This window comes from Puntigrus tetrazona, chromosome 1 (assembly GCF_018831695.1).
Source record: "Puntigrus tetrazona isolate hp1 chromosome 1, ASM1883169v1, whole genome shotgun sequence".
Classification (NCBI taxonomy): Eukaryota; Metazoa; Chordata; class Actinopteri; order Cypriniformes; family Cyprinidae; genus Puntigrus; species Puntigrus tetrazona.
Window position 1 is genome coordinate 1,375,575 of NC_056699.1, and position 16,517 is coordinate 1,392,091.

The 16,517-nt window shown below is 39.0% G+C and overlaps 1 long non-coding RNA gene across 1 annotated transcript in view; it reads left to right on the forward strand.

Annotated features, from left to right (window-relative positions):
* LOC122350990 overlaps positions 1-16,517 on the forward strand; it is a 44,782-nt gene that overhangs the window by 17,741 nt on the left and 10,524 nt on the right. The window lies entirely within an intron of this gene.

A 16,517-nucleotide genomic window follows, 5' to 3' on the forward strand; every position in this document is an offset into this window, starting at 1 on the left:
TGTAACGTTAATGCCTTTAAAGTAATGTATATTCATAATCAAAAATTAAGTTGTGATGTATTTATGGTAGAAATTTTACAAACTACCTTCACGGGACACGACCTTTGCTTAATTTCTTGATTTTTGGCATAAAAGAAAAACGGATCATTTTGATCCATATGTGTTGTTGGTTATTGCTACAAATGTACCTGTGCTACTCACGACCACAAATGTCAGTAAATCTTTAGTTAATAAGTCAAACAGAGCCAGGAATAAAACTCTGTGTTTTTAGTTAATTAACAGATGAATATTGGTGACGGAGCACCTGTCTGGTTCGTTCATATTGGTGTTTGTCTGTCAGCGTGTTCATCCATCTATCTGTGAGCTCAGTGATGGCAGCGGTATTTCCAGCGTGTGTCATGTGACTGTAGATTAGCTCAATCGCTGCTAGAATGTCAGATTACAGGCATTGTTCTTCTGAACGCTGATTTTAATAGCCAGAAAATCCTCTCCTTGTGCCGTTGATAAAGAGCGTTTATGTGCGTAAATGGCTGCTCACATTATGGGCTGCATTTGGAGCGTGAGAATCACATTATTATTATTGTTATTATTTTAAACCATCACCAATGACAGCTTATACAACAGAAAATGAGTATGTGGAGATTTTTGTTGTTGCCTAAAAATAGAGAAAAATAAAAACAGACACGAGATAATTATATTTTTTGTCAGTTTTGCAGCTCAGGAAATATTTCTGAAAACAGTTGTGCTGCAATATATATATATATATATATATATATATATATATATATATATATATATATATATATATTTTTTTTTTTATTTATTTTTTTTATTTTATATATATATATATATATATATATATATATATATATATATTTTTTTTTTTTTTTTTTTTTTTTTTTGGCGAAATCATGCATTTAATTTTTCACAATTTTTTATGAATATTTTGCAACATTATTAATGTCCTCGCTGTCACTTTTGATCCGTTTAATCGAACAGCAGTGTATCTTATTTTTCGTATTATTTTTATTCTCAATTTCCTAATTTGTTTTACTTCTTTATTTCTTTGCCCGATTGCTTGTCAGTTCTCAAAATACGACGACTTTTCAAACCGAGTGGAAAACTACGCTCGTATCCTTGACAGACGTCAATGACTCCGATGCCGGTGGAAAAAGCCGTGACGATTCTTCCATATTTTTGTTGCTCCGTGGAAAGGAACGGCAGCATACGGGTCTGAAATAACATGAGGGCGAGCATTCATGATGTCAGAATATTCATTTTTATCAGACCTAATCCTTTAAATCGGTGTAAAACAAAAAAGAAAAAGGAAACGAAAACGAGCACAGCTGGGTTCCTCGTTTAAACTCGGCTCTCTGTAATGTAATCACGTCTCTGACTCATGTTCCCGTCAGATAAATGTACATTACAGCCTCTCCTGCTGCTCACGTGGAGCTTGCACCGGCTCAAAGCCGCCGGATTGTGTAACAAACAGAATCTCTAAGAACTATTCCATTGTTCACAGCCATGTGAGACCGAGTCAGAGGTCAGAGGTCACACACAGCGGCACGCAAACAGAGAGAGAAGGGAGGACGACCGGACAAAGCTAAAGGCTTTTGACAAAAAGCGGCTATTCACCTATTGCTCATTTTTTAGGAACGATGAGCCTGAAATGCTGCTCGCTTTTATAAACATGGTGGTTTAACAGGGAAGTGCTTGTTCTGAAGGCGCCGATTCGGGGTTTATTTGAGTTTTCAGGACGGCGTGAATTGTGACACTCCACCCTGAAGATTCACCAAATCCCACAGCCGTTGCACAACTGATAAAAATGAGCTCGAAACTTCTCGTAGGAGGAGAAAACCGCCAGTGAGGTCGCTTCAAGGGAATAGTTCGCCCCGAAATGTGAGAGCTGCATCGCTTGCTCCTCTGCAGTGAATGGGTGCCGTCAGAAAGAGCTGATAAAAACATCAGGATAATCCACTCCAGTCCATCGCTTAGAGCTGGATATTTCGTCTGACTATAGTATCTACCTGTTGGAGTGTTACAGCTTTTGCGTGATTGTTTTATTAAACAGTCTTTTGACTGATTCTGGCTCATTGCACATTTATGCACGATTATTCAAATAATTCCTTCGCTATGAAATTTGCATTAAAACGTTTGCCCTCAAGAGCAAACACGCAGCTTTTGTCTCCTCCGGATGTGCACCGATTTACCGGAGCGCTGCGGGTTATTCGGCTGTTGTTTGGACGCTCGTTCTCACGGCACCCATTCACTGCATTAACGCTGATGCAACGACACTTGAACAAACAAAGCTCATCTACATGTTGGGCGACCTGACGGTGAGAACAACTTCAACAAATTAACATTTTTGGGTGAACTGTTCCTTCTCAGCGGTTTCTTCCAGACAGCAGAATAATAAAGAGAGGAAAGTAAGCAAAAGGGTAATAAAGTAAACATAAATAAAGAGCCTTTTAAGAGAAACATCGCAGACACTGTTGATACTTGAGTGGAACGTATGAGCAATAAAAAAGGAATATATGAGCAATAAAATTTTCCATGACTTGTATTAAGTTTTTCCGCGTGGACGTGTGCTGTAACTGTTAAACATGCTGACAGGGTCGTTCGCAATCAGTCCGTAACATCCTTCATGTCAGCTGAACAGACGCTCGTGCCGTTTGTTAGTGAAGTGCGTGAGATAAAACTGTATTTTCTGGTGCAGTCAGGAGTTTCTGTGTTTTTCATGAATCGACCAAATACTGGGTCGATGTAATTCGGTCAAAACCAATCAAGACCAGTCATAAAAGAAAGTTCAAAAGGAGGTTGATGCATGTCTTTCATTGCATGTGTAGGAAGTGATAATGTCTTTAGTTTATTAAGCACGTGCACACACGATTCCTGGTGTTATTTTATATTGTTCACTTACTATTTATCTGTATATTCTAGTACAGTAAGTATCTCATATCTCCCTTTATTTGCATTTGCTTAGCATTGTTGTGCTGCTTTGTTATTTAGTTCTTGTTTTTAATGTTTCTATTTTAATTTTTCATTAAGTTTCAGGAATATTTCAGGCAGCTCCCAAAGCATTTTATAGTATTTTATTTAGCATCTATATAGATAATATTTAAAAAACTGTTCAAACATAGCAACTGCTGATTCCACAAAGGCACGTTCCTTTCTCTACCAACCGCCAAGTACCATAGCATTACCAAGTGCTAAAAAAATCACATTTTTATTTCATTCCTTCAAATTTTGTCAAACCTCAGGCCTCACTTTCATTTGCATTTATTTCAATAATGTTCAGTTTAACGTTATGGGGATGCGGTGTGCTCACCGAGAACAAGCCAACACTGACATAAATGAACTGGATGTTTTCTTTAAGACGACTCTTTAAGCTTTCCTACGAGCGTGATCCACTAGATGCCAGCGCAGAAGAGCGCTCCATTAGCTCCTGACCGATGATCCGGTGGGGCTGTTGCTGCCTTTATTGGCTCGTACATCACAGCTAGGCGCACTGCACTTCTGCCTGCGAACGGCTCCCCGGGGAGCGCGGCTCTCGCTGCACCGGTCCATCGACGAGCACTAACGCCCTCCCCTCGACCGCCACTGCAGTGCAGCACGGAGCGAGGAGGGGGCTGTCAGATATATGGCTTAATCTGCAATCAGCAGGATTTCTTTGCACTTGCTGGATGGACCGAAAAGCTTTTAGTTAAATAAGCCAGATGATGCACGGCGCTGTTGCGTGTCTTATACATTGCGATTGCATGCGTGAACAAAATTCATCGTTGCATGCTGTTGCTAGGGTGTTCTCGGCGGTTGCTGGGTGATGTCTTCCTGACTTTCGGTGCATCGATGAGATTTTTTTTGCACCGAACTGTTGCATCCGGCGATCGCCGCACCGAGAGCACTAGCGATGATCGATTGAACGCCATGAATGAACAGACGAAAAAATAAATCAGCACATAGAGGCGTGCCTTTCTCAAGCTCATCAGGTTAAAACAAGACTAGCGTTGCTTTTGTTTGTTCCTCGCATATCAGCCATTACAAAACAGCCATCGGGTTAATTACTGCTCTATTATTAGAGGTTTCCGTCTAAGTGCACATAAAAGGTTCAAAACAGCTTGCATCAGCATAAATATTCATGCAGGTTCAGACCAGCTTATCTGGCGGTTTCCTAGCAGGTAGGAACTGGTAAAGTGGGTCGGTCAGCATGATTCTTGTGAAGCTGGTTGACCAAAGCGGATTTCTTGCTTAAAGCTAATAAAGAGGCCTGATAGAGGCAAACCGACGTCTACAACAAACACTGGTGGGTGGAGCGGAGACACACTTCAGAGCCCAAGAAGAGCCCAAACTAATAAGAAAAAACAAAACCACAGAAGATATGGGAGATCAAAAGAGGAAAGTTTATATTAGCGCACCGCAGGGAGGAAATACTGATAACTCTTAAAACGATGTAAGAGAAATGAATCCACTGATCTGCGACAAGACATTTCAAAGCTCCTCTACAGAAGCGCATCTGCGATCGCTGAATGCTCGTGCAGTTTATTAAAAACAAATCACCTCTAAACTTAAGTTGGGAAACAACGTAGCAAAAATAAAACTTATTTAGTGTATTTTGGGCAATACCGTGTTCGTTCAACGTTTAGAAAAGAGGGGAAAACTAAACTTTAAAATTATTTAAAAGCATACATTTTTTGTTTATTGATATTGTTGGTTCCGTGATTGATTTAGCTCTTTATTCTACGTTGCGTAAAACGTAAATAGATGTAAATGTAAAAACACTGTGTTGTACAGTCTGAGCTTTTCATTAATGCCATGTTTTGTTAGATGATTATTCATAGAAGCTCTTCAAAAACATGCTCCATGTAAATTCTCCATCAAACAAATGCAAAAATCATGCTTGTTTTCAAACAGGTCTCCAGCGGCTGGACAAAGATGGGTTGCAGGGACTCTTACTGAAAACATTAATTTTGTAAAAATGATGGATTACTCACACAAAAAACAGCTGATAAATAAATAGTTCACCGTTATTTAAACACAAAAAAAGACACAAATAATTTTATTAACCAAACAGTTGACGGCAGCCATTGTATTTATTTTTTCATACTATAAAGTCAGTGGCTTTCATTATATCTCATTCTGTAAAGTATCTTCTCTTGTTTTCAGCAGAAGACAGAAACATGACATGAGCGTGAATAAACGATTTGTCACCTTCGGGTGAACCGTCCCTTTAAGAAGGACCTCAATGTGAAAGCAACCATAACTCTTAAAACACTACGATGTTCTGTTATTCTATTTTCCTCTCATTCTCGCACAGACATGTTTGCCGACACGTCCGCTGTCCTCTTATAATTCATGGCCTGCTGTTTCTGTGTCCGTGTTGGATGGGGACATTGATTGCATTGACCACACAATCACCTTTCATTTCCGAGGGATTGAGTGATTGAAGGTGCTGCTGCAGTATAAACAAAGTGAGCTCATCTCCAGGAAAACTAAAATATGTTCTCAGAATGCTTCGCTAATACTTCCATTAAGCTGGAACTTTATTTCTGTCCAGTTTTATATAAATATATATATATATACTTCTATACATGTATATACTTCTAATATATACAGCGCTTCTATGTTCATATGTCCATCTGTAATGATCACGAATGAGTCTGTTTTAAGACGAAAAGACGGAAAACAGATGTTTTCCTCATGCTAAAAGAGATAAGCAGATGTACGTGTGAGAAAAAAATGTGTGTATCGTGAATACGTCACGGCTGAAGGGGTCTAGTCTAACACACACACACACACACACACACAAACACAAACACATATATATGTGTGTGCGTTATTGTTAGACGTTCTAACGTTCCATTTCTAACATTCTAAGATCCCATTATAACATGTAACTTTATCAGAATGTTACTTTTGAATGTTCTCTGAAAATTCTGCAACAATTAGTAGCATTCAAAACACGTTAGACAAGCATAAACTAATTCCTAAAAGGAATAACTAAAACTAAATTCCATTAACTAACCCTAATAAACAAGTAACATTATTAAGGGGAAACACTCTGAGAACATTCCCTCTTAGATGGGCCATCTTTAGGACAGAAATCAGACTTCTTTAGCATCTCAATTGTGCAAACAGAGAACATGGCTATAGCTTTCGTCCGCTTTTCAATCTGACCTCAACCGTTTCTCCCCCAAAAACCAAATGGTCTTAGGAGAAACATCTCAGAAAGAGTTGATACTTCAGTAAACCCTAAGTGAGAACTCCAGAGTCATAAAGCCGTCCTCTGGGAGCATCTTGCCGTCATTAATCCACTCCACACTATTGTACCTGGCAGCGAGGCAGGTTTCCGGCTCGTCTCTCTGGGATCCGTCTGTTTTCGCCTGCAGGCAGAGATGAAAGAGACGTTCGGCTGCATAAGGAAATGTGTTTATTTGTTTAGCTGCGCATATGACGTTCTATTATAGGCGGTCGTGGGATATGCTCCGTGTATTTCATGGAAAAACCGATTACGGTGGCACCGCAGCAGCTGCTCTTGCTCGCGGATTGCATCACGATCATTTCGAACTCATCATTTTTATATCTGCAACATGACTGGTGATTTTCTAGGATGCGCGCCGCACGATCTGAAAGATGCTTTAGTCAAGACGGAAACGCGTCCGCGCGCAGGCCTAGTCTAGCAAGTCGTACGCGCGAGTGGTGCCTCACAACGCCAGCATCCGTTTGATAAATATAAACATATTAACACACGCTTACCCCGGCTGTCGTTACTATAAATGTCGTGTGTGATTGTGGGAGGAGAAAGCTCCGGCTCGAAATGAGCTAGAGGAGGGAGACCAGCTGCTGCGCAGCATTGTATCATGAGAAACTGTACACCACATGTTATTGCCAATGACGTCCATCAAGGGTAATAATAATATAAACAGGAAAACGGCCGCTTCCCAGCAACAAATGGAATTAAACTGAATTCGAGGGAGCGTAACGCCAGCTCCAGCTCAGAGATGAGGGCTTTCAGGATAGCTGAGCAACTAGCTCTGGTGCGGTATTCACATTTTCTGTATGCATAAAATTCTAAAAATGCAATACATAACCAATAAAATGGGGTTCTTTCAGGTTCTATGCATCTCTTAAAAGGGTTCGCCATTTTTATTTTTGTTGAGCGTACGCTAAAGCTCTAAAAATACAATAAAAATCACAAGATATGAAAATGGAGGAATAAAAAGTAAAAAAAAATCACGAAATTCGCGCTTTTGAATGAATCTCAATTCAATTGTGAGAAAAAAAACGTCAGAATGGTGAGATACAAAATCATAGATAGTTATGCAAAAAAAGGTACTACTGACTTTAAAAAAAAAAAAAAAAATATATATATATATATATATATATATATATATATATATATATATATATATATATCACAATTCCAACTGTTATTCTCAGTACATAATTGTGCGTTTATATATTTATAGTTTATATATTGCAATTCTGACTTTTTTCTCAAAACAGCATGAAAAAAGTTTGAATTGTGAGATAGAAAAATTAACATGAAATCAAATCAGTAATAAACGAACCACTACTTGCTTACAATAACTTTTCCTCGCGCAGAAACAGGCTTCTATAGTTTTAGCATCGGAGTATTTTGGCAAATCATATTAAAAGTGCTAGGCTAACACGTCTCTATTACTCAGTAGTCAGGGTATGCATGGGCTTTTATTTGCGTACCTGCAAGAGACATCTGTCACACAAAAGCAGAACAACAGGCTCATATGTATAATACATGGGTTAATATAATGACAGCGCTGACTGCAGATCACAACACCGTCATAATGTTGACACAAGATTTTCCCGACAGCAGCAGCAGCAGCGTTTCGATAGTGCAGGGAAGTAACGCAGTGTTTATGGACGTTCACGAAACTAAAGAGTATTATCCGAGATTGCTCCATTTCCAGCTGGAACACGTGACGACCCGAGGCACATGCACAACAGGCGGCCAACACGGACCGCGATATTACGATTAATGATCCAACCCCCAGAGAAAAACGCAATAAACCGACTGGTGATAAACAACGACATTTAAAGAAAAGCGTTTAAATTCACAGCTGGCGTATTACGAAGTGACGTCTGTCTAATCGAAACACAGCAAACAGAATTTAACGGAACTCAGCGAAATCCCACCTGCTGGATGATCACATTAACCAGTGCTGTTCATTCACGCTTCTTTGTCTTTCTTTTCTATCCCCGAGGCAATAATCGCATCCTTTAGAATAATGCTGAGAAAGAGCTCGGATTTCACAGTATTCTTGCTCAGGCCGCTTTATTAGGGCTCAAATGATATCCCTGTTAATTCAAGGATTTTACAAAACATCACTGCACACCCATTTCTCAAAGGCATTGGCAGATACACGTTGCAAGCAGCTCGACCCATGATGTACAAGCCGTTATTGTGGCATGATGGATTTGTGGGCGGGTGTTGACAGGAATGGTCCGGTGCACGCTGGTACCCGCCGTCCAGCTCCTGCCGAGATGCCAGGCTTAATGCCAGTGACTCACACACAGCCATAGGGCAGGAAACACAAAATCAGAGCACATATGCTCTGGTCTGGCAAATCTGGGGTTTAGAGGACTATTAGGATGCAGTAAAGCTGTGGCTTTTGGTGCTGATATACTTTTCTTCGTCTAGCTGACTTGAATGGCATTTTAATGCACTGAGATAAAGATAATCAGCGGCGCGTATTCTGCTCCAAATGCACTTGATTTTATGTGTGAAGGAATTCTTAAAAACAAAATGTACCAGCTTTCGCTAAAACATGAAAGTTTTCAACGTTGATAATAATGCATCAGCATATCAGAATGATTTCTGAAGGATCACTGAAGACTGGGGTATTGATGCTGAAAATTCAGCTTTGATCACCAAAATAAATTACACTTAAAATATATTCATAAATAATAGTTATTTAAATTATGATCATATTTCACAAGTATTTTTTATTTTCCAATTTTTACTGTATTTTTCTGTATGTCTATTTTTGTAAAATGCATTGGTGAGCAGAAGAAACTCTGTTTAAAAACATCTAAAAACCCTTAATGGATAATAATAATAATAATAATAATAATAATAATAATAATAATAATAATAATAATAATAAATGGATAATAATAATAATAATAATAATAAAAAAATCATCATTAATTTATCATTTGTTCCAAACCTAGGAGCTTTTTTGAACTGTTGAGCTGGGAAAAAAACCTATATCTTCTTTTGAATAATTTTTTTTATTCATTTTTTTCAAACATGTAAAAAAAAAAAAAAAAAAAAAAAAAAAAAAAAAAGTTTGTATTTTCTTTGCCCACCCTGTTCCACAAAACTTAATTAACAGATAGTGGAATAAATAAATAACAAACACCAAATAATAATTACATGAATAAGTCACATTTTGTTATCAAACAGATATGTCAAATCAGTAGAACAAGCTCGTTTTGAGTTTTGCCGTTTTATTTTTTGGTTGAACTATTGATTTAACAACCCCACAATGAAGGAACACACAGAAGCACATGTGTATGTGTGAGTGTTTGTATGTGTGTGTGGTCTCAAGTGGGCTGCTCATTCAATTCTAATCATACCCGACCTACAGAGCAGAAGCCCTACAAGCTTCCCCAGGGGGATGATCGGTCTAAAAATAGCCGCTCTCTGGAATGTGAAAATGTTTCTCCACTCTAGACTCCTAGTTTGGCCAAGATATTCCCAACACCTTGTCATATGTTCGACGGCAGATGGTGTGTGGGATAATTACTGAATACAAACTGAAGGGGTGATTCTCAAAGGCACGATCAAAGGCGACGGACATGTGCTGTGCGTAAGCTACGAGACAAATTATGACAGAACAGTAAATCCTTGAAACCGGAATATATCAGAGAATACGTTAAAAATATATATTATCCTCAACATTTATAACTCACATGACATTGTTGGTTCTACGGACATGACCGATTCCTGGCAACATCCTAGCAACCATCCAGCAATGCTCAACTGCCTAGCAACATCCTGGCAATCACTTCAAACATACAACAACATCAAGAAAGTACCAAAAACAGCCTGGTGTTCCCCTACAATGCCCAATCTTCCAAAACAAATTTGCAATCGCCTAGCAATATCACCCAGAATATAATAACTAGCTACCTATCAAGACCCTTGTAACGCCCTAGAAACCATCTAAAAGCAGCATAACAACCACCTAGCAACACCCTAGAAATCACCAAGCAATGCCCAATCAACTAGAAACATCCTAGAATCCATCCAAACCATCATAACAACCACTTAGCAACCATCCAAAACACTCAGACAATCACCTAGCAACGCCCTCAAATCTCATAAAAACTACCAATGAACACCCTAGCAACCATCTTAAAACCCACCTAGCAATAACAGTCACTTAGAAAATAACCTAGAAACCACGCAAAACATCACAGCAACCATCAAAAGCAACCACCTAGCGATGCCATCTGCCTAGCAACACCCTAGAAACCACAAAAACCTAATAACAACCGCCTAGCAACACCCTAGAATCCACCACAAATCTCATGACAACTACCTATTAACACCGTAGCAACCACTAGAAAATCCTAACAACAACCTAACAATGACAAATCATTTAGAAATATCCTAGCAACCACACAAAACATCAAAACAACCACAGCATCTAGCAATGCCACCTACCTAGCAACACCCTAGAAACCACCCTAAACCTCATAACAACCCCCAAAACTCCCTAGAACCAACCAAGCGATGCCAGGTAACGTAGCAACCACAGAAAAGAACCTGAAAACCACCTAGCAATGCCCTACCACCAATGTCTTAAACACTACCCATATCACCATAGTAACTGCTTAGCAACCACTTAGAAATGCCCTAGAGACCATTAAGAACGTCCCATAATTCTCCTGTTGTCTTCTCACAGTATAATCACACACAATACAATGGCTTAACTTGATTGTATTCTGCCCTATTCTAACCTAATATTGCGAAATCTGCACGCAAATAACCCAGTTTGCGAGAGCCGAAATGTGCATCTGTTGGGTATCTCAAGCTCTTAGCATCTGCCTTCTGTTTGTCTGTGAGAAATGAACATCACAGCATATAGCTGCAGGGGACAAGTATACCTGCCTACCGCATCGCTCGTCTGCCATTATCAGCCAATATTCACATGCAGCCATCCTTCACTGTCTCCCTTTAATTGTGCGCGTGAGTTTCAAGTGTTTGTGCGCGGCGTGTTTGTCGGAGCTCTGGCTGTTGTCTCATCGCGTGCATGTGACTCATGGATCAGTAAGGCTGGGGATATTTTAATAAAATATCAGTGCCACACATTGCCTCATGTATTATTCATGTGCACTGATACTCTGCACTGCCGAACCGTCCCTTAAGCTTTGACAACACCAGAAACGGAGAAGAAAAAGCATCACTCCTCTATTCAAACGCATCTTCAGTCTGCATTTGCATGGTAAATAATTCTCAAGTCAACTCTTGATCAATTATCAGAGCCCACATTGTCACTTCACCTTGATTTGCTTAAGATTTATGAATCCGGGGACCGTGTGGAAACCGGTCACCAGGTGTTTCAGAATGAAGCAATAATTAGAAAGACAGATGATCATCACAGAGCTTGTGTTTTACATTTTGCTCTAGAGACGCGACTTACTGTGTAGGATCTGTTGAGTTGACATTTTTTCACTAGTGTTTTCACGCCAAAAGCACCCAGAGGAAAAAAGTTATCGCTGCGAGGTTGATCTTTCATAAGACTTAATGAATTTATATTCATTTGGATGTAAATTATGCCTCAGATGTTTCTCCTAAAATACCTTAGGTGAAAAAAAACACAAACAAATCAGGTGTTTCTGTTGTTTTGTTTTTACCCACAAGGCAACTTCAGCCTTTCCATAGTTCCAGCAATGATTCGTTCTCTGGTTCTCTGGGTTTATTGCTCACATGCTCACCTTTATTTCAAAGGGTCATGAGTTTAAAAACTAGCCTAAAGCTAAAAGTGAAGACCGTCAGACCAAGAAGAGCAATCCTGACTTAAACAGCACCCTGAGCGCCCAACCTTTATCACCCACAATACATTATTTATTTATTTGTTATTTAGGTTTTTTGGTGATTGAAAAACCTAGCGAGTTTGTCAAAGCGGTGGAATAAAATGTCTAGCACTTTAAATGGTTCGGAAACATTAGAAACCAGTTTACGTTGCATCACAGAAATTAGGGATTTTATTTGAACGTGTGAGACATCTGTATCATTAGCCGCTATGTAAATAACTAAAGGAAATAAAATCTTGAAGAATAACTATTTTCAACAGATCTATTTTCACTACAAACCAGCGCTTCGTGATAACCGTGTTACCGTGTTTATGGCCGCACAAAAAACTGTAACAAATGATTGTGAAAACTGAAAGGTTTTGTAAGATTATGAATCCTGCATTTCAGTACGTTATATTCAGCTGGATTTAGGACGGACCGAATACAACAATGCAAACCTCTTCGGGTAGGTGGCGCTTACGGAAAAGCAAAAAACAGTAGTTGCCTAGTAAATAAAACAACGCTGGCTTTATTACTCAGCATGTGAAAGTCAGAAACCTCTCTGAATCAGATTTGCACGAATCAGGTACGTTTACATTCATGTCCAACTTAGTTGAAAGGAGATCAGTTTGCAGGGATGAGAATTAAATGCACTAAATGTCAAGAAAAACAGCGATCCAACATAGAAAATTAGAGATTTTGGATTGAAAGGAATGTTGGATTTCTTTTTTGTGTATATGTTATACATAATTTGAGTGCTTGCTAATGGCAAATTCTACTTTGAATGAATGAATGAATGAATGATGAATGAATTGCTATGCACCATGTGAATGTTTCAAATCAGTTGTTTTAATGCTGCTTTTATTTGTATATTACTCAATAAAACATGTAAAACTTTGGGCCTACTTAAACAAAATAACAGTCCAATGTTCATCATGAACTTCCAGGCCCTCAGGTTCCATCCCCCTGCCTCACTGGCCCCCAGCAGCCGCTGGAAGTGGTTCTAAAGTCACATTTCGTTTTCAATTGCGGAAAGAAAACTGATTTCAAGAGAGCCTTAAGAGGGCTCTCAGAAATTGCACTTGGCCAAATTACAAAGACTGAGCCATCGCGCTTTTGATTTGCCTCAGCGGGTCCTTCAGTGAGGGGAAATTAGCAAAGTATATCTGCTAGCGAATTAATTATTCAAACGCCCAGATAAAGAAAACTTCTGTAGATTCGCCGTGACTAGAGAATTTCACGAAAACACGTCCGGATCATATCGCACACCGAAAACTAAATAAAAAACTATTTTGCATAAATTAAAAGAAGCGAATGGCTTATTTGGGATTTTAACAAATCCAATGTATTATTTAATTCTTCTGATTTTGAAGTAAAATGAAAGTTTAGTAACATAGCACTCTTATTTTGTGCATTATTAAAACAATGCTCATGCTGGCAGAAGAAACATTGTTCTTAAGTGCCTGTGTGTGTTTGTTTGGAATTAAATTGACTCCTTCACTTGAAAGAAAGTGCTCATTGGAAATTCGAATGGGATGTGTGGGCTTGGTAATCAGAACTGGAGCAAGACTGCTTTAATTAAATCAAGCCTCTTTCCTCCTCAATGACAGGAAGAGGCCAACGCTTCAGCATATCTCTGTTTTGTAGGTTGCTAGTTGTATACCTTGTATATTTTGGACTTGCCTTGTGATGTTATTAGCCTTTTTTTCGGAGTCTGAACCGCATCATTGACGTCTCCTGTCGCCGAGCGCAAGAGATGGTTTGTGGAAGTCTGATGGATATCGATTAAACGCCTCTTTCCTCACACATGTGGCTCTTTTGGGACAGATGACTGATCGCTTCAATAGCATGGTTAGTCTTGAGAAGTACGATGAAGTACTGCAGCTGAATACTTTGGATGAAATTTCACTTTATCAAAGAGAAACACTTTCATAGAGACTCATTTCCTAGAGGATTCACGTCGAGGAGCGAGTCTGATCAATAGGAGGTTCACTTGAAAACAACACGGCCCTGTAATCATCATTGGGATCTATGGTGTGGGAATTAAATTGATGCTTTTTAGAGTCACTGTTGTTGTATTTTTTCCAGATGCACTTGTTGGTGGAAAGATCCCAGATCGCTGTTGAAGGAAGCCAGAATAGCATTTGTTTCCATGTTATTTTGCCACTCTAATGAAGTTTTTTTCAGACGCGCATGGCTTATATCTGGTTTTGTGCTCTCACACAGTATCTATTCAAATTAGCTGTTGTTTACCGACTCTATTCTTTAAGGGGATGTGCCTGATTTAGTCGTTTTGAATGCGCCACAAACCAAATCCAATCCCAGACTCTGACACGCTCCATTAGGGCTCTTAACAGAAGTTAGTGGGGAATGTGCATTAGCAAATTGACTGTGCACGAGACTCCAGGGCTCTTGGTGATTGCCTATACACACACACACACACACACACACGCACGCTCACAACCTCCCAAGGAAACGGCTGATGCAATGCTTCCAAGACACATGGTAAAAAGTCTGCTTTATTGGTTTCATAATAACAGTCTTCATTCCAATACAATCACATTTAGGTTCTGCATATACAATATATTTTAATAAGCTAAAATGATCAACAAGCTCCATTTTGAATTAATTTCATTCGATTTTCGTGTCCAGAATGGTTCAGAATCGATATCATTTGCACATGCATGTCTGTCTACAGTTGAGGGTGCATCAAACACTAAAGCTGGTGTCTCTGTTGCTTTGAAGAGATATTATTTGCAGTCTCTCCTAAATGGTTTTCACTCCCTAAAAGACCAAACACATATCGGAGAACAACCTAATTTTTAGATGCATAGTCATGTGAAAGTCATGCAAAAATCATGCAGCAACACAACATGAACAAACGTGGTTTGCACAAACTGAACAAAAAAACTCCTACTCCGGGAAATGGGATTTACTTCTCTCTTTTGTGCCGAGTCATTCGCTGCAAATCTCCGCTAACCTCACCCTGACCTCTCGCTCGAGAGCCCTAGAGAATACGTCACTGTTACTCTACCATTGACTGAATCGCAAAACGAGAAGGATTCATTAACAGAAAGCACGACGTAGAATTGGAAGGTAAATTTAACACTGGGGAAATGTTAACACTACATTGTGTGCAAAAAAAAAACCTAGTCATTTAAGTCTAGTATTTATATATTGTATATTGAGTAAATTTGGCTTTGCTTTAAAATAGCATGAGGTTCATCCACTATGAGGATGCAATTACCATTTTTTTTCCAAAAGCTACTGAGAATGTGTTCAGCTCAGTAAATAATGCACAATGCATCTTATTAACGATAACCAAATTTTTGTATTATTCAGTTATTTTCCAGTATTGTCAAGAGGAAAGTAGTTTCAATTAAAATAATGCTCAATGAATATGATCTATCCTGAATTTAGGACTTTCTTCAAGCAAAATATAATTTGTTCTGATTTGGGGCTAAAAGGCCCAGATATTTTCATGCGTTTCAGCCTTTCGGAAGTGGATGAGCAACTTTGACTTGAATCAGAGAAATAGGCACAGCTAATAGTATAAAAACCATCCTTGTGCCTCAACTCACGATTTTGTACATTACACAAACAGCGGAAAAGTTGAATGAAAAAGATCAAACGGCTTGTTATAACCTTGAGTGTCAGGAAAAAGCACAACCTGATCTGTTCTCAACGGGTGGAATGGATACTTCAAAACACACAGAGTTTAATGACACAGCTTGCATAATTTCAACAAAAAAGAAAAAAAAAGGAACAGAATAAACTGCAAGTTAATTACGGGTAATTATACTATCAACCGGCATCCTATGAACCCAAACAAAACAAGATGAAAGAGAAACGCAGTTTCAACAGCCTCGTTTGAAAGATACGTGAAAATAGCTGTTACTAGCAGTGCGTGATCACTCAACAGAAAAAGACTGAAATAGATTCAGGCTCATCCAGGCTTGAACTACACAATCCCTCTTTGGTCTCAACTCCACCCGACTGCATTCTCTCAGCGTGGCCCCAAGCCAAACTTCCCTGGGAAACAGATACACACCTCAGGGAGATCAGGCTGTTAACCCGGGGCCATCATCTAAAGATAAAGCTCACAGAGTCAAAAGCAGAGAGGGAACGAGGGAAGGTAGCCTAATGCAAGATTCGGAAGACTCAGGATTCTTTCTTCAAATGATTTAAGGGTGAAGTGTTTAAGGCTAGGCTACATGTGCTCAAAAAAATTCAAGACAACATATACCGATAATCGGTTTGACTGATATTTACGCATTTACTTAAGTAGTTATTTAATGGTAGGCCAATAAGCAACATTACTAAATGACATCTTCATCACTCTATGCATTCAACAATGCAGTAACGTATTACACTTACATAAATGACTCAGCTACACAGGATACATCTGCATTAAATGCGTGACTATTCATCTACAATGCGATTATGACAATATCTAA